This window comes from Halichoerus grypus, chromosome X (genome assembly GCF_964656455.1).
Source record: "Halichoerus grypus chromosome X, mHalGry1.hap1.1, whole genome shotgun sequence".
NCBI lineage: Eukaryota > Metazoa > Chordata > Mammalia > Carnivora > Phocidae > Halichoerus > Halichoerus grypus.
In genome coordinates, this window is record NC_135727.1 from 3,174,875 (window position 1) to 3,194,765 (window position 19,891).

Below are 19,891 nucleotides of genomic sequence, written 5' to 3' on the forward strand. Positions count from 1 at the left end.
TCCGACATGGCTGAACTTGTTCTTCTGATTGTGTTTCTTTGGTTAAATTTATTTCCTACTAGTTTTTCTAACCTGTCTCATTTGCCCATATATACTGTTATTCTTCTTCCCTCTCTTTTAATTCCATTCTTTCTTCTCCTTTAACCTTCAAGCTTCTGCTTTCTCTCACTGATATAAGGGCTTGGCTATATTTTTGTGCCTGAATCCCTTAATCAGCCTCTCATTTTCTTTATTCTACTTCTACATTGGTGACTAATTAAGAGCATTCTTCTGTATTGCTTTCCCCCATTCCTTGCTTTCTTTCAATCCATCTTTCTCAGGTTTTAGCTGGGATTAGTTTGAGAAAGAAACTCGCTTGCCCTTGGGGAGTGGGTGTATGCTTGCCAAATGTTTGCAAGAAATATCTCATTGTTACAAGTGGCATTCCAGCAGCATTAACACCCAGTCAGAAATAAGTAGATAATCAGTCTTAGACCTCATTCTCATCTTTACTCCAGGAGCAATTTCCTCCTGCTTTCTGAGGGCCTGTTTAGCAATCTATAAATGACACAGTTTCCAGAAGCATTTGGGGACCCAGGGCAGTATCCATGTTACAACAGTGCTCTCAGTTATATGCTCAGTGTGGTCTGGAAGCTGAAAGTGGTATATATGAACATAACCTTTCTCTATTTTTGTGTCTGGTCTGTAGATTTCCCATTTTTAGATAAAGGTAGGTTGCCTGAACAATGTACACTGCACATTCCTGTTTATAGCTTCTGTACCCTGGAGACAAACTACAAATCTGCAGTTACTCTTCAGTATACAGCTTCATCTGTCTGCCTGCAGCCCCAGGGACTATAATTGAGAGTAGCTCTTTGGATGAGAGGTAGGATACAGCAGCACAGCATAGAGCTGGGGCTCTGAATCACTGTCTGCAGGGTGAATGTTTTGGAATCTGGATGCTGAGTTGGAAGGGACTATGAGTCAGTGCACTCTTAGAATAGAGATAGTTGTAAATCAGGCCAGCAGCCTGAGGTGATTGTGTAAATTACACACGGTGTCTTTCCTTCTTTGGTGATTTAGTTCTTGAATTACTGTCTCTAATTGGTGGGACTGTGAGTCTCTGTCTATAAATGGTTTTGTTGCTTTGTCAAGTACCTCCCAGAGGCAAGTAAAAAAATAATTTGAGCTATAACCTGTATTCTCATATAAAGATGTTTAGGGTCATGTAAGCAATACATATGGATGGGTGACAGTTTTCCAGAATTTTTGGTGTGCTGTAACCCCAAGCAGAATTTACCTGTGAACATTGTGGCCCAAATTGACAAGGTCAGTGTTCACTTATTAGAACTTCTGTGTCATCAGTTTCTGAAAAATTTCTCAGATGTCTTCAAGTTCTACTTTATGAACCCCTTTCTTGAGTGTTTGGTTTTTTTGGGGGGAGACAAAAGATCTTTTTATTTTCATTTTAATATCTATTTATTGAGTATGTTAAATATTTCAGTTCACTGTGCTAAGTGTTGAGGATGTGATAGTGAATCAGATAGACCCAGTCCCTGCTCTGTTGGAACTCACAATCTAAAAAGGAAGGAATACTTTGAATAAGTAATTTGAAGGTAAGCTGAATGCTGGAGTAAAGAGTGTTATAAAGCAATTAATATACAGACCTAGCTTATTTGGGGATATGAGAGGCAAAGTTTCATTAATGAAGTGATGCTCAAGCTTAGACCATAAAGATCTACAACGTTAGCCACTTCAGTAGTAATGGAGATAGGAGGTATAGGAGATGGAGAAGAAAATATCTCAGGGAGAGGAAATAGGTTGTGTGAGGTCTTGATTGTTATAAAATTCACATTCCATTTTAGGAGGCAAGAGAAGGCTAGTATGGCTGGAGTGTAGACAGAGAGAGGGATGAGAAAACAGAGACAGTATTATTCAGGTCATATCATGTGGTGTCTTGTGGGCCATATTAGGTTTAGACCTTATTCTGATGTCATATATGAGCCATTAAAGGGCTTTAAACATAAAATGACAGGATCAAATTGCATTTTTCAAAACTAATTTTGGCAGCAAAGAATGGGTTAACTTTCAAGAAAGTCAAACCTAGATATGGAAGAAGAATTAGATGATGGAGAGATATGGAGGGAGGTGAGAGCTCATGATAGTAACTTTCTCCACATTCTCACCAACACCTGTTGTTTCTTGTGTTGTATATTTTAGCCATTTTGACCGGTGTGAGGTGATATTTCATTGTAGTTTTGATTTGCATTTCCCTGATGGTCAGTGATGTCGAGGCTTGGGCTAGCTGCTAGTGTGGATCCTGAGCTCTGGCAGAGATTGTGGGGTAGTGAACAGGGAAGGACTCAGGTGCTTGCCATCTGTGAATGCTTTTACCTGTAGGAAAATAACTAGTGAAATCTACAGGGAGTTTATGATAGCTATGCTGGCCATTGATTTCTTCAGTGGGGAAAGTTACTGGGGTCCTCTGCACAGCAGGCTGTGGCTGATACTGGTAGCCCCTGTTTTCTTCCTTGTTCCTAGTCATCTCTATATGTCTCAGCTTTGCCAGTCTGGGTGGGGTGAAATCAAAGCAGGTCCTTTGTGTGGTACTTTGAAAAGCTGGGGAAGATGGTCACTCACCCCCGTCTCTGTTTCCCAGAGTGGGGAACTCTTTCTAGGGGTGCCAGCACTGAGCAGTGCCAGCCTGGAGGACAAGATAATGCCAGTCAAAAGAAACTGTTCATCTTTCCCTTTGTGTGCAGTTATTCTCAGGTTTTTTGTTCTGCTGTATTGCTGGCTTCTTAAGTAGACTCTTAAGCTCTCCCAGAGCTATTTTTGTTCATGAATAGCTATCTATGATCTTTTGGGGGAGATGGAGCCTACAGCCTCCTACTTTGCCATCTTGGTGATGTCCTTTAAAGGGTTTTAAGTTACAGGTTCAGTTTCTTTAATATTGTGGTACTGTTCTGATTTCCTCTTTTGACTTGAGTCAGTTTTGGTAAGTTGCACATTGTTAGGAATTTGTATATTTTAATTATATTTTCAAATCAAAGGCATAAAGTATTTCATAGCATCTTATAAATTTAAAAAAGGTTTTATTTTATTATTATCAGTAAACACTACACCCAAAGTGGGTTCAAACTCATGACTCTGAGGTCAAGAGTCACATGCTCCACCAACTGAGCCAGCCAGGCACCCTTATCTTATGATATTTGTAATATCTACATGTAGGACCTGTACTTATATCTCCTTTATGTTCCACATTTTATTTGTGCTTTTTCTCTTTTTTTATTCATCAGTCTTTCTAAAGTTTTATCAATTTTGTTATTTTCAAACAACTTTTGTTTTTGTTGATCTTCTTGATTATATATTTGTTTTGTTTCATTTATTTCTGGTCTTAATTAATTCCTTCCACTTTCTTTGTGTTTAATTTGCTTTTCTTGTTTTAGCTTAATGAGATGATGCTTAGCTTATTGATTTTCAACATTTCTCCTTTGTTAATATATGCTTTTAAGGTCACAAATATCCCTCTGTGCATGACTTTAGCTGTAGCCCCTAAGTTTTCATATGTATTATTTTCAATATTATTCAGTTTAAAATGTTGTCTAATTTTCAATGTGATTTTTTCCTAGACCCAGGGTTATTTAGAAGTGTATTTCTTAATTTGGAAATGATGTAGATTTTCTAATTGTCATTTGATTATTTCTTGCTTAATTGCACTGTGGTCAGAGTATACTCTGTAGAATTTCAATTTGAAATTTGTTGAGAGTTGCCTACAACAGAGGTCGGCAAATTGTGGTCCATAGGCCAAATCTGGTTTATGGACTGCTTTTGTATGGCCCTCGATCTAAAAATGTTTTTTTTTACATTTTAAAAAGGTGATTAAAAAAAGAAAAATATGTGACAACAATATCATGAGGCTCACAAAGCCTAAAGTATTTACTCTCTGGCCCTTTATAGAAAGAGCTTGCTGAGCTTTGTCTTAAAATATGTTCAGTGTATGTAAATGTTCCATGTGTTTATGAAAAGAATGTGTATTCTTCAGTTGTTGAGTATAGTGTTCCATATATGTCAGTTAGGTCCAATTTATTAATGTTATTCAGTTGCTGTATATCCTTACTGATGTTTTTTTCTCCTTGTTTCATCAGTTACTGAGAAAGAGATATTAAAACCTTCCACTATGATATTGTATTTCTTATTGTGGTTTTGTCTAGTTTTTCTTCATCTCATATCTTACTCATATCTTTTGAGGCAATATTAGGTACATACAAATTTAGAATTGTTATATCTTTCTGGTAAATGGGATCTTTTATCATTCTGAAGTGTCTCTTTTTATTGCTAGTAATGATTTTTCTCTTAATGTCTACTTTGTCTGATATTGATTTAGCCAAGCCAGCTTTCTTTTTTAAATTGAAGTATAATTAATATACAATGTTATATTAGTTTCAGGTGTACAACATATTAATTCAACAATTATATACATTACTTAGTGCTCTGTCACCATATAACATTATTACAATATTATTGACTATATTACCTATGCTGTACCTTTCATCCCTGCAACTTATTTATTCCATAATTGGAAATTTATACCTCTTAATCCACCTTTATCTACTTCACCTGTCCCCACACCTACCTTTCCCTTGACAATCACCAGCTGGTTCTCAGTATTTAAGAATCTGTTTTTTTGTTTGTTTGTTTGTTTGTTTGTGAATGTAAATCGGTGCATCCTGTGGAAAACAGGTGGAGGTTCCCCAAAATATTAATAGAATTACCATATGATCTAGTAATTCCACTACTGGGTATTTACCCAAAGAAAAAAACCCCACTAATTTGAAAAGATACACGTACCCCTATGTTTATTGTGGCATTATTTACAATAGCCAAGATATGGAAGCAACCCAAATGTCCAGTGATAGATAAATAGATAAAGAAGATGTGGTATATATACACAGTGGAATATTACTCAGCCATAAAAACGAACGAGATATTGCCATTTGTGACAATACAGATGGACCTAAAAGGTATTATATATACTAAGTAAAACAAGTCAGACAGAGAAAAACAAATACCATATTATTTTACTTACATGTGGAATCAAAGTAGCCTTTTTAAAATTAATGTTTAGTGTATCTCTTTCCAACCTTTTATTTTCAACTTTCTGCATCCTTATATTTTAGATGCTATGTCTTATAACATAGTTTTGTGCATTCAGTCTGATAATATTTGCCTTTAATCAGAGCATTCAATCAGTTGCTATATAATGCAATTATTGGTGTATTTGATTATAAATACTAATTAGAGAATGCTTTCTATTTGTTTTTTTTTTTTAAGAGTTTACTAGGCAAAGGGCTATTGAGTTTATGGGGATATGATGTCTATGCAAAATAAACAATATGGTGCATTGTAGGATCTGAAAGGAGGACCATGTGGCTTGAGATTATGGTAGACCTGAGCCTGATATAAATATAGGGCAGAAAAAGTAGTTTGGGCCTGATCATGCAGTTAATTTTTTCCTAGGTTAATAATTTTTAATTTCCTAAAGATTACAGACATACCTCATTTTATTATGCTTCATTTGATTTTGCTTTGCAGATATTTTTAACTAACTGAAGGTTTGCAGCAACCCTGCATCCAGCAAGTCTATTGGCACCATTTTTCCAAAGACACTTGCTCACTTCATGTCTCTATGTCATGTTTTGGTAATTCTCACATCATTTCAAACTTTTTCATTATTATTATCTTTGTTATGGTGATCTGTGATCATTGATTATGACTCACTGAAAGCTCAGATATTGGTTAGCATTTTAGAGCAAAAAAGCATTTTTTAAAATTAAGGTATGTACATTCTTCTTTTAGACATAATGCTGTTGTGCACTTAATAGACTACAGTATAGTGTAAAGATAACTTTCATATGCACTGGGAAACCAAAAATTTTATTTGATTCACTTTATTGCTACATTTGCTTTATTGCAGTGGTCTGGAACCATACCTGTGATATTGCCAAGGTATGTCTGTACTTTGAAGAAGCCACTAAGGTATTTAAAGTGGTGGGGGAGCTGCTGACAAAATCAGATTTTGAAATGTTAAACTTGACTGCAGTGTATAGGATAGTTTAGAAGGAAAGTAGATTCCAGGAAACATGTTAGCACTGTATCAGATACAATGTAGATGCCAAGTAAATATTTCTTGTGTGAATAAAGTTTTAGCAGTGTTAAGAATGAATACATGACAACTTGCACTAAGGTTGTAGTGGAACACATGAAGAGACATGATGTTTTGAAAAGGGCTTGGAGGTAAAATTGGTAGAACTTTAAATAGAATGGTATGGAGATGTTGGAGAGGGAGATGTGAAAGATGATTTCTAGGTTTTGGATTCTGTAGTTGGATGGATGATGTACCATTCGCTGAGATAGGGAATAACGGAAGAATATTTGGTTTTGAAAGAATGCTGGGGCTCTGAGAAAATGAATAGCTCAAAAATAAAATAAATAATGATATACAACAGAAATTTTGTTCCTATTGAAATCCTCATCAATCTTGTTTTCTTCCCCCAACTCTACAACAGCAAACTTTTTAATTAATGTATTAGTTATCTTTCCATAGTCTTTAAATGCAAATGTCTGGTTATTTTAGTGTGTATATCTCTAATTGCTATTGAGGTTGAATATATTTTTATGTTTATTATTCATTTGTAATATTCTCTTGTGAATTGTTTTTTTATATCCTTTGTTCAATTTTGTGCTTTGTTTCATTTTTTAGTTACTGATTCATATTAACCCCTTATATGACAGGAACATTAGTATTTTGTTTCTATAGCCCAGTCTCTTGCTTATCTTTAACTTTATCAATGAGGGCTTTTTGTTGCAGAGAAATTTAAAATTAATGTGTACTTAAATCTCTTGGTCTTTCCTTTCATGCCTTATGAGTTTTGGGTTTTACTTTGGAAGAATTTCCTATCTCAAGTCTACATTTAGTATTTGTTGTTTATATGTAGTAGCACTATATTCCATTGTTTATGTGAGTCTCACATTTTTTTAAATGAGTAGCCATTTGTCCAGTGCAATTTATCAAATTGTCCATAATTTCCTTATTGATCATAAATTGCTCTTTAATGCTGCACTAAATTCCTATATACATGTGGATCTGTTTCTGGGACCCTATGTTTATTTCACTTATTCTTTTTCTATTTTTTTAAATTTCTAGTATTTTAATATTTTATACTTGCAATTTTTTTGCGTTTGTTGTCATTATTATTATTTTTTATTTTGTTATGTTAGTCACCATACAGTACATTATTAGTTTTTGATGTAGTGTTCCATGATTCATTGTTTGCCTGTAACACCCAGTGCTTTGTGCAATACGTGCCCTCCTTAATACCCATCACTGGGCTAACCCATCCCCCTCCCCCCTCCCCTATAAAACCCTCAGATTGTTTCCCAGAGTCCATAGTCTCTCATGGTTTGTCTCCCCCTCTGATTTCCTCCTCTTCATTTTTCCCTTCCTTCTCTTAATGTCCTCTACGCTATTCATTATGTTCCACAAATAAGTGAAACCATATGATAATTGTCTTTCTCTGCTTGACTTATTTCATTTAGCATAATCTCCTCCAGTTCCATCCATGTTGTTGCAAATGTTGGGTATTCATCCTTTCTCATGACTGAATAATATTCCATTGTATATATGGACCACAGATGTAGTGCAAAGAAGGACCACATGCACCCCAATGTTCATAGATAAATTTTGTTAAACTTTTATTTAAATTCTAGTTAGTTGACATACAGTGCAATATTGGTTTCGGGAGTAGAATTCAGTGATTCATCACTTACATACAACACCCAGTGCTTATTATAACAAGTGCCCTCCTTAATACCCATCACCCATCTAGCCCAACCACTACACACTTCCCTCCATCAACCCTCAGTTTGTTCTTTGTCATTAAGAGTCTCCTATGGTTTGTTTCCCTCTCTTTTTTCCTTCCCATATGTTCCTCTGTTTTGTTTCTTAAATTCCACATATGAATGAAATCATATGGTATTGTCTTTCTCTGACTGATTTTTTTTTTTAGCATAAATACTTTAGCTCCATCCAAGTCATTGCAAATGGCAAGATTTCATTCTTTCCTGTGGCTGAGTAATATTCCATTGTATATATATATACCACTTCTTTATCCAGTCATCAGTTTGTGGACACTTAGGCTCTTTCCATAGTTTGCTATTGTTGATAATGCTGCTATAAACATTGGGGTGCGTGTACCCGTTCAAATCTGTATTTTTATATCATTTGGATAAATACCTAGTAGTGCAATTGCTGAGTTGTAAGGTAGCTCTATTTTTAACGTCTTGGGGAACCTGCATATTGTTTTCCAGAGTGGCCACACCAGTTTACATTCCTACCAACAGTTGCGAGAGGGTTCACCTTTCTGTGTATCCTCACCAACACCTGTTGTTTCTTGTGTTTTTAATTTTAGCCATTCTGACAGGTGTAAAGTGGTATCTCATCATGGTTTTGATTTGTATTTCCCTGACGATGAGTAATGTTGAGCATCTTTTCATGTGTCTGTTGGCTGTTTGGATATCTTCTTTGGAGAAATGTCTGTTCATGTCTTCTGCCCATTTCTTGACTGGATATTTTAGTTTTTCGGTGTTGAGTTTGATAAGTTCTTTATAGATGTTGGATACTAGCCCTTTATCTGATAAGACATTTGCAAATATCTTCCATTCCATAGGTTGCCTTTGAGTTTTGTTGACTGTTTCCTTTGCTGTGCAAAAGTTTTTTATCTTGATGAAGTCCCAGTACAATTTTGCTTTTGTTTCTCCTGACTTTGATAAGTCCTTTATAGATTTTGGATTTGACCTTTTATCAAATATGACATTTGCAAGTATCTTCTCCCATTCCATAGGCTGCCTTTTAGTTTTGTTGATTATTTCCTTTGCTGTGCTGAAGATTTTATCTTGATGAAGTCTCAATAGTTGATTTTTTGCTTTTGTTTCTCTTGCTTCTGATGATGTGTCTAGTAAGAAGTTGCTGCAGCCAAGACCAAAGAGGTTGCTGCCTGTGTTCTCCTCTAGGAGTTTGATGTTTTCCTGTCTCACATTTAGGTCTTTCATCCATTTTGAATTTATTTTTTGTATGGTGTAAGAAGTGGTCCAGTTTCATTTTTCTATGTGTTGCTGTCCAGTTTTCCCACACCATTTGTTGAAGAGACTTTTCTTTTTTTTAAAGATTTTATTTATTTATTTGACAGAGAGCAGGAGAGAGAGAGAAAGCACAAGCAGCAGAGGGCGAGGGAGAAACAGGCTCCCCACTGAGCAGGGAGCCCAAAGCAGGGCTCGATCCCAGGACCCTGGGATCATGACCTGAGCTGAAGGCAGATGCTTAACTGAATGAGCCATCCAGGTGCCCCTAAGAAACTTTTTTCCATTGGATAGTCTTTCCTGCTTTGTCGAAGATTAGTTCACCATATAGTTATGGGTTCATTTCTGGGTGTTCTATTCTGTTCCATTGATGTATGTGTCTCTTTTTGGGTCAGTACCATACTGTCTTGACCACTACAGCTTTCTAATATAACTTGAAATCTGGAATCGCGATGCCTTCAGCTTTGCTTTTCTTTTTCAGGATTACTTTGGCTATTCAGGATCTTTTGCAGTTCAATACAAATTTTAGGATGGTTTATTCTAGCTCTGTGAAAAAATGCTGGTGGCATTTTGATAGGTATTGCTTTAAATGTGTAGATTGCTTTTGGTAGTATAGACATTTTAACAATTTTTGTTCTTTCAGTCCATGAGCATGGATGTTTTTCCATTTCTTTGTGTCTTTTTCAATTTCTTTCATAAGTGTTCTATAGTTTTCAGAGTAAGGATCTTTTACCTCTTTGGTTAGGTTTATTCCTTGGCATCTTAAGGTTTTTGGTGCAATTATAAATGGGATTGACTCCTTGATTTCTCTTTCTGCTGCTTCATTATTGGTGTATAGAAATGCAACAGATTTCTGTACATTGATTTTATATCCTGCAACTTTGCTGAATTCATGTATTAGTCCTATAAATTTTTTGGTGGAGTCTTTCGGGTTTTGTACATAGAGTATGGTGTTGTCTGCAAATAGTGAAAATTTGACTTCTTCCTTGCCTATTTGGATGCCTTTTATTTCTTTTTGTTGTCTGATTGCTGAGGCTAAGACTTCCAGTACTATGTTAAATAACAATGGTGAGAGTGGACATCCCTGTCTTGTTCCTGACCATAGGGGAAAAGCTCTCAGTTTTTCCCCATTGAGGATGATATTAGCTGTGGGTCTTTCATATATGGCCTTTATGATGTTGAGGTATGTTCCTTCTATCCCTATTTTTTTGAGGGCTGAATGGATGCGCTACTTTGTCAAATGCTTTTTCTGCATGTATTGAGAGGATCATATGGTTCTTATCCTTTCTTTTATTAATGTGGTATATAGGTTGATTGATTTGTGAATATTGAAGCACCCCCTTGAGCCCAGGAATAAATCCCACTTGATCGTGGTGAATAATTCTTTTAATATACTGTTGGGTTCGATTTTCTGGTATCTTGTTGAGAATTTTTACATCCATGTTCATCAGGGATCTTGGCCTATAATTTGCCTTTTTAGTGGGGTCTTTGTCTGGTTTTGGAATGAAGGTAATGCTGGCCTCATTGAAAGAGTTTGAAAGTTTTTTTTTTTTTTTTCCATTTCTATATTTTGGAACAGTTTGAGAAGGGTAGATATTAATTCTTCTTTAAATGTCTGGTAGAATTCCCTGGGAAGCCATCTGGCCCTGGACTCTTGTTTGTTGGGAGATTTTTGATTACTGAATCAGGTTCTTTGCTGGTTATGGGTCTGTTCACATTTTCTATTTCTTCCTGTTTCAGTTTTGGTAGCTTGTATATTTCTAGGAATTTGTCCATTTCTTGCAGATTGCCCAGTGTTTTGGCTATAATTTTTTCATAATATTCTCTTTGTTTATATTTCTGTGGTGTGATCTTTCCGCTTCGTGATTTTATTTATTTGGGTCCTTTCTCTTTTCTTTTTGAAAATCCTGGCTAGGGGTTTACCAATTTTATTAATTCTTTCTAAGAACCAGCTCTTAGTTTTGTTGATCCATTCTACTATTTTTTGTTTGTTTGTTTGTTTGTTTGTACCTATATCGTTTATTTCTGGTCTAATCTTTATTATTTCCCTTCTTCTTCTGGCTTTAGGCTTTATTTGCTATTCCTTTTCCAATTCCTTTCGATGTAAGGTTAGGTTGTGTATTTGAGACTTTTCTTGCTTCTTGAGGTAGACCTATATTTCAACATACTTCCCTCTTAGGACTGCCTTTGCTGCATCCCAAAGATTTTGGACTGTTGTATTTTCATTTACTTCCATGTACTTTTTTATTTCCTCTTTAATTTCATGGTTAACCCATTCATTGCTTAGTTGGATGTTCTTTAACATCCTTGTATTTGTGGTCTTTCCAAATTTTTTCTTGTGGTTGACTCCAAATGTCATAGCATTGTGGAAAATATGCATGGTATGATCTCAATTTTTTGCACTTGTTGAGGGCTGATTTGTGATCCAGTATGTGATCTATTCTGGAGAATGTTCCATGTGCACTCAAGAAGAATGCATATTCTGCTGCTTTAGGATGAAAGGTTCTGAATATATCTGTTAAGTCCATCTGGTCTAATGTGTCATTCAAAGCCATTGTTTTCATGTTGATGTTGTGCATAGATGACTTGTCCGTTGCTGTAGGTAGTGTGTTAAAATTCACTAGTATTATTGTATTATTATCAATGAGTTTCTTTATGTTTGCTATTAATTTTATATATTTGGGTGCTCCCAAGTTGGGGGCATAAATAATTACAATTGTCAGATCTTGATGGATAGACCCATTAATTATGATGTTATGCCCTTCTTCATCTTTTGTTACAGTCTTTGGTTTAAAATCTAGTTTGTTTAATGTTGGAGAGGTTGTAGAGAAAGGGGAACCCTCTTACACTGTTGGTGGGAATGCAAGTTGGTACAGCCACTTTGGAAAACAGTGAGGTGGTGCCTCAAAAAATTAAAAATAGAGGTACCCTATGACCCGGCAATTGCACTCCGGGTATTTACCCCAAAGACACAGATGTAGTGAAAAGAAGAGCCATATGCACCCCAATGTTCATAGCAGCAATATCCACAATAGCCAAACTGTGGAAAGAGCCGAGATGCCCTTCAACAGATGAATGGATAGAGAAGATGTGGTCCATACATACAATGGAATATTACTCAGCCATCAGAAAGGATGAATACCCAACTTTTACAGCAACATGGGTGGGACTGGAGGAGATTATGCTAAGTGAAATAAGTCAAGCAGAGAAAGTCAATTATCATATGGTTTCACTTATTTGTGGAGCATAAGGAATAGCATGGAGGACATTAGGAGAAGGAAGGGAAAAATGAAGGGGGGGGAACATCAGAGGGGGAGATGAACCACGAGAGACTATGGACTCTGAGAAACAAACTGAGGGTTTTAGAGTGGAGGGGCGTGGGGGAATGGGTTAGCCTGGTGATGGGTATTAAGGAGGGCAGGTACTGCATGGAGCACTGGGTATTATATGAAAACAATGAATCGTGGATCACCACATCAAAAACTAAATGATGTATTGTATGGTGACTAACATAACATAATAAAATAAAGTTAAATTAAAAAATAAAATCTAGTTTGTTTGATATATGTATGGCTAGTCCTGCTGTCTTTTGATGCCCATTAGCATGATAGATGGTTCTCCATCCCCTCCCTTTTAATCTGCAGGTATCTTTAGGTCTTAAATGAGTCTCTTATAAGCAGTGTATAGATGGGTCTTTTTTTTTTTTCCATTCTGACACCCTATGTCTTTTGATTGGAGCATTTAGTCCATTTACATTCAGAGTGATTATTGAATGTTATGAATATAATGCCATTGTGTTACCTGTAAAGTTGGTGTTTCTGGTGAAGTTCTCCATTACTTTCTAGTCTTTGTTGCTTTTGTTTTTTGTTTTTTTTCCCTGCACTCAAAGAGTCCCACTTAATATCTCTTGCAGAGCTGGTTTAGTGTTCACAAATGCCTTTAGTTTTTGCTTGTCTGGGAAACTCTATCTTTCCTTCTATTCTGAATGACAGCCTTGCTGCATAAAATATTCTTGGTTGCATATTTTTCTCATTTAGCATGTTGAATATATTATGTCACTGTCTCCTGCCCTGCCAAGTTTGATGTGAACCTGATCTGTCTTTCCTTGTAGGTTAAGGACTTTTTTTTTCCCCTTGCTGATTTCAGGATTCTCTCCTTATCTGTGTGTTTTGTGAATTTGACTATGATATTTCTTAGGAATGGCCAGCTTTTCTTGAATTTAATGAGAGTTCCCTGTCCTTCTTGGATTTCAATGTCTGTTTCCATCCCCAGGTTAGGGAAGTTTTCAGTTATAATTTGCTCAAGTAAGCCTTCTGCCCCTTTTTCTCTCTCTTCATCTTCTGGGACTCCTATGATATGAATGTTATTTCACTTTAAGGAGTTGCTGAGTTCCCTAAGTCTACCTTCATGATCCAATACTTTTCTTTCACTTTCTTTTCAGCTTTATTATTTTCCATAATCTTATTTTTTATATCACTGATTTATTCCTCTGCTTCATCCACCCTCATTGTCACCCAGTGGCATCCATTCAGGTTTTCATCTTGATTATAGTATTTTAATTTTGGCCTGACTAGATTTTAGTACTTTTATCTCAGAAGTAAGGGATTCTCTAGTGTCTTCTATGCTTTTTTTTTTTAAGTCCAGCTAGTATCCTTACAATTGTTTTTTTAAAATCTAGTTCAGACATCTTAGATCTGTATTGATTAAATCCCTGGCCATCACTTCTTCCTGTTCTTTCTTTTGGGGTAAACTTTAAATTTTTAAAATTTGCCTTTTTAATAAGCAACTCATGTACAAGGGTCATAATCCAAAGGGTACAAAGTGGTATAGAGTGAAAAGTAAATCTTCTCATTCTTATTCAAATAACCACCCAGTTCCTCTCCTAGAAGGCAACATCTGTTACTAGTGTTTTGGTGCATACAGATATCAACATGCAACTATTCTAGTACTACAATATTTTATTTTGTTAGATTTATAGTATGTTTTCTTTATTAGGTCAAATTCCCTTTTTTAAAATTAGTTGCAAGCATTTTCCTATGAACTTTAAACTTGACAAGCTTTATTTTAAGAAAATTGTGTTGGGACTTTTATTAGGATTACATTGAATTATAAATAAGCTTGGAACATTGGTGTCTTTTTAAAAAAAGATTTTATTTATTTGAGAGAGAGAGAGAGAGAGAATGCACAAGCAGGGGGGAGGGGCAGAGGGAAAGGGAGAAACAGACTCCCAGCCAAGCAGGGAGCCCAATTCATGACTCGACCCCAGGACCCTGAGATCATGACCTGAGCTGAAGACAGACACTTAACTGACTGAGCCACCCAGGCGCCCTCCAACACTGGTGTCTTTTAATTAATTAGCTCTTCCCAGCCAGAAACATGCTATGTTGTCATTTATTCTGGTCTTCTTTTCAGTAGTTTGTTGTTGTTGTTGTCTGGTCTTCTTTTCAGTAGTTTGTTGTTGTTGTTTGTTTGTTTAAAGTAAACTTTTTAATTGAAGTATAACATACATAAAAATTCAAAATCATAAGTGTACAGCTCAATGAATATTTTTCAAATGTACAAATCCATGTAACCACTACCTGGATTGGGAAATAGAAAAATAACAGCTCAAACCATCCCTTCATGCCTTTTCTCAGTCACTGTCCACATTCTCCTTCTCAAGATAACTGCAAGCTTGATTTCTTATATTACAGATTAATTTCACCTGATACTGAACTTTATTTAAGCAATAATACAGTAGGTACTCCTTTGTGTATGGCTTGTTTGACCTAACAATGTTTTTGAGATTCAGTCATATCATTACATTAGCAATAGTTCATTAATTTTCAATGCTGTGTAGTATTCCATTCTATAAATAAACCACATTTTATATATCCATTTTACTGTTGATAGGAATTTGGATTTTTTTTTTTTTTTTTGCTGAATACATGTTTTCCATTCTCTTGTTTGTATAACTAGGAGTGGGATTGCTGGGTCATAGGATATACATATATACAACTTATTAGAAACTGCCAAGGAGTTTCCAAAATTTTCACAGCAAGTTACATGTCCATCAGTAATATACAAGAGTTCCTATGGCTCTCCATCCTTTTCAGCACTTAGTACTGTTATATTTTTAAATTTTAGCCATTATAATATGCATGTTTTTGTATCTCGTAGTAGTTTACATTTGCATTTCCCTAATGCCTTATGAGTTTGATTATGGTTTCATATGCTGTTTGCCATTTGAGTGTCTTAAACAGTTTTTTTGAAAGTCTGTTGAAATCATTTGTGCATTTGTCTATTCAGTTGTCTATAACTTTCTTACTGATCTGTAGCTCTTAATATTCTGAGTACTAGTCCATTGTAAAATATATATATTACATATATCTTTTCCTACACTGTTGAATTTGTCTTTTTACACCTTTATTGTTTTTTGATGAATAGTAATCACTATTTTAATGTAATCTAATACATCAATCTTTATGGTTAGTACATTTTTGTTCCATTTAAGAAATCCTTGCCAAACCCAATGTCATGAATATCTTATTTTCTAGAAGCTACACACACACAACACACAATTTGTATGTTGATATACACATATATAGATATACACATATCAATATATATAACATAATATCAATATATATGTATGATGTAAGATAGTATAAAAGAACCTTTCATTTTTATGTGGATAGCCAATAGATATTCAATTAAGTACAAAATATTTTAATAAGTCCTGATAATCTGGTAGTATAATTCTTGACTTTGTCCTTCTAAATTTTAGAATCAGGTTGCCAATTTCCATACAATAAAGGACCTTCCTGGAATTTGTATTGCAGTTGTGCTGAATCTATTGTTCAGTGTTGTGAATAACTGTTATTTTTACCAAATGGGGTCTTCCAATCTGTGGACAGGTATACCTGTCCATTTATTTAGACTTTTATTATTCCTCAGTATTTTACGTAGTTTATTGCATATAGATCTTGCACAATTTTTTAAAAGATTTTTTACTTATTCAAGAGAGTGCGAGAGTGCGGGGGGGGGGGTAGCAGAGGGAGAGGGACAAGCAGACTCTGTGCTGAGTGTAGAGCCTGATGCAGGGCTTGATCTCAGAACTCTGAGATTATGACCTGAGCCAAAATCAAGAGTCAGACGTTTAACTGACTGAGTCACCCAGGTGCTCCGATCTCGCACAATTTTAAAATTTATTCTTAGTTATTTAGTGTTATTTGATACTATTATAAAGGGCTTTTAAATTTTTTTAATTTTTAAAAATTTCATTTTCTTAACTTTTTTTGTATTATAGAGAAATATAATTGAGTTTTGAATATTGATCTTATAGTCAGATACTGATGAGTCCATTTATTAATAGTACCAATTTATTTTTAGTTTTATGAAATCTTCAGATAATTCCATTTTCACTTATTTCAAATTTTTATATATCTAATTTTTTATGATTTATTTTATTGCCTAGTTCCTGCATTATAATGCTGAATATGAGTGGAGATCACAGCTATCATTTATTTGTGACCTCAGAAAAGAGTTTCATTGTTTCACCACTAAACATGGTTTTTGCTATAGTTTTGCAGATGCCCTTCATCACATTAAGGAAGATTCTTTTTTATTTTTGGTTTACAAAGACTTTTTTCTTTTTTCTTTTTCTTTTTTTAACATTATGATGTTATTTTTATTGTGGCAAAATATACATAACATTTAACATCTTAATTATTATTTTTTTTAATTTCAGGTTTTTATTTAAATTCTAGTTAGTTAACATACATGGTAAAATTGGTTTCAGGTATAGAATTTAGTGATTTATCACGTACATATAACACCCAGTGCTCATCACAACAAGTGCCCTCCTTAATACCCATCACACATTTAGCCCCTCCGCTGCCCCCCTCCCTCCATCAACCCTGTTTTTTTCTGTAGTTAAGAGTCTTTTATGGTTTGCTTCTCTCTCTCCCCCTCTCTTTTTTTCCCCTTCCCCTATGTTCATCTGTTTGGTTTCTTAAATTCCACATATGAATGAACTCATATGGTATTTGTCTTTCTCTGACTGACTTATTTCGCTTAGCATAATACACTCTAGTTTTATCTAGATCATTGCAAATGGCAAGATTTCATTCTTTTTTTTTTTTTTTTTGGTTTACAGGGGTAGCTTTCTAAGCTGTGACTAATTGTATTTTTTAAAATTCATTATTTATTTTTAATTTTTTATTATTAACATGTAATGTATTACTTGTTTCAGGGGTACGGGTCTGTGATTTATCAGTCTTACACAATACACAGCACTCACCACAACACATACCCTCCCCAAAGTCCATAACCCAGCCACCCCATCCCACCCACTCCCCTCTGCTCCAGCAACCCTCAGTTTGTTTCCTGAGATTAAGAGTCTCTTATGGTTTGTCTCCCTCTCTGGTTTCATCTTGTTTCATTTTTTCCTCTCTTCCCCTATGATCCTCTGCCTTGTTTCTCAAATTCCACATATCAGTGAGATCATATGATAATTGTCTTCCTCTGATTGACTTATTTCACATAGTATAATACCCTCTAGTTCCATCCACATCATTGCAAATGGCAAGATTTCAGTTTTTTGATGGCTGCATAATATTCCATTGATCAATGGAACAGAAGAGAGAACTCAGAAATGGATCCTCAACTCTATGGTCAACTAATCTTCAACAAAGTAGAAAAGAATATCCAAAGGAAAAAAGACAGTCTCTTCAACAAATGATGTTGGGAAAACTGGACAGCCACATAAAGAAGAATGAAACTGGACCATTCTCTTATACCATACACAAAAATAGACTCAAAATGGATGAAAGACCTAAATGTGAGACAGGAATCCTTCAAAATCCTTGAGGAGAACACAGGCAGCAACCTCTTCGACCTCGGCCGCAGCAACTTCTTCCTAGTCACATCGCCAAAGGCAAGGGAAACAAGGACAAAAATGAACTATTGGGACTTCATCAAGATAAAAAGCTTTTGCAAAGCAAAGGAAACAGTCAACAATACCAAAAGACAGCTGAGAGAATGGGAGAAGATATTTGCAAATGACATATCAGATAAAGGGCTAGTATCCAAAATCTATAAAGAACTTATCAAACTCAACACCCAAAGAACAAATGATCCAATCAGGAAATGGGCAGAAGACATGAACAGACATTTCTGCAAAGAAGACATCCAAATGGCCAACAGACACATGAAAAAGTGCTCAACATCCCGTGGCATCAGGGAAATACAAACCAAACCTCAATGAGATACCAACTCATGGCAGTCAGAATGGCTAAAATTAACAAGTCAGGAAACAACAGATGTTGGTGAGGATGCGGAGAAAGGAGAACCCTCCTACACTGTTGGTGGGAATGCAAACTAGTGCAGCCACTTTGGAAAACAGTATGGAGGTTCCTCAAAAAGTTGAAAATAGAGCAACCCTAGCACCCAGCAATTGCACTACTGGGTATTTACTCCAAAGTTAAAAATGTAGTGATCTGAAGGGGCACCTGTACCCCAATGTTTATAGCAGCAATGTCCACAATAGCCAAATTATGGAAAGAGCCCAGATGTCCATTGACAGATGAATGATAAATATGATGTGGTATATATATACAATGGACTATTATGCAGCCATCAAAAAATGAAAACTTTTTCTTTTTTTAAATCATGGATGGGTGTTAAAAATTTTCCCCAGCTTTATTGAGATATAATTGACATATAACATTGTGTAAATTTAAGGTGCAGAACATGATGATTTGATATAAATATATATTGAAAAATAACTACCACAATAAGGCTAGTTAACACAAGAATGGGTGTTGAATTTTAACAGATTTTTTTCTGTATTTGAGTTAATCAGATTTTCTCTCTTGTTCTGTAAATGTGGTGAACTGCATTAATTGATTTTCAAGTGTTAAACCAACATTTTATTCTCAGTATAAACCCTGCTTTTCCAGTTATCTTGCATAACAGAATGGGATATGTGTGAGTATTCATATGTGTGTGTGTGTGTGTGTGTGTGTGTATTTTAGAATTTTTGCATCCCTGTTCATAAGGGAGAGTACCCTTCAATTTTGCTTTATTTGTCAGGTTTTTGTTAGGTTTTGGTATTAAAGTTATATTAGCTTTTAAAATGAATTGAAATACAAACTTTTTTTATACTCTGGAAGAGATTATGTAAGACTGATGCTATTTATTCTTTAAATGTTTAGAAGAATTCATTGGTAATGCCATCTGGACCACAAGTTTTCTTTTTGGGAAGTTCTTTAGTTATAGATTCAGTTTTTAGGCATATAAGGGTATTCAGATTTTTAATTTTCTTTTATTGATTTTTTTATATTTTTAGGAAATGTCTGTCCTTCTAAATTTTTATATTTATTGGCAGAAAATCTCTTAAAAATAACATCCTTTCATCTTTTTAATCTCAATTGGATTTTTTAATGATATATACCTTTCCATTCTGAGCATTGGTTATTTATTTGTTTTCTTTGTTATTCATCAGTCTTACTGGTGATTTTTCACATTCATTGGATCTTTTTTTAATTGAGGTATAATTGATATACAACATTATATTTGTTTCAGATGTAAAACATAATAATTATTTGTTATATTGCAAAATGATTACCACAATAAGTCTGGTTAATATCCATCACTATATGTAGTTACACATTTTTCCTGAGAACTTTTAAAATCTACTCTCAGCTGGGGCGCCTGGGTGGCTCAGTTGGTTAAACGACTGCCTTCGGCTCAGGTCATGATCCTGGAGTCCCAGGATCGAGTCCCGCATTGG

At 35.1% G+C, this 19,891-nt stretch overlaps 1 protein-coding gene across 3 annotated transcripts in view; it reads left to right on the top strand.

Annotated features, from left to right (window-relative positions):
• GABRA3 (gamma-aminobutyric acid type A receptor subunit alpha3) overlaps positions 1 to 19,891 on the top strand; it is a 386,726-nt gene that overhangs the window by 23,288 nt on the left and 343,547 nt on the right. Inside the window, exon 2 of one of the 3 annotated variants that reach the window (XM_078065248.1) lies at positions 5,957 to 5,988. The exons of the other annotated variants lie outside the window; for them this stretch is intronic. The gene's annotated coding sequence lies outside the window, so the exon portion shown is untranslated. The remainder of the gene's footprint in view (positions 1 to 5,956; positions 5,989 to 19,891) is intronic. 3 annotated transcript variants of the gene reach the window in all.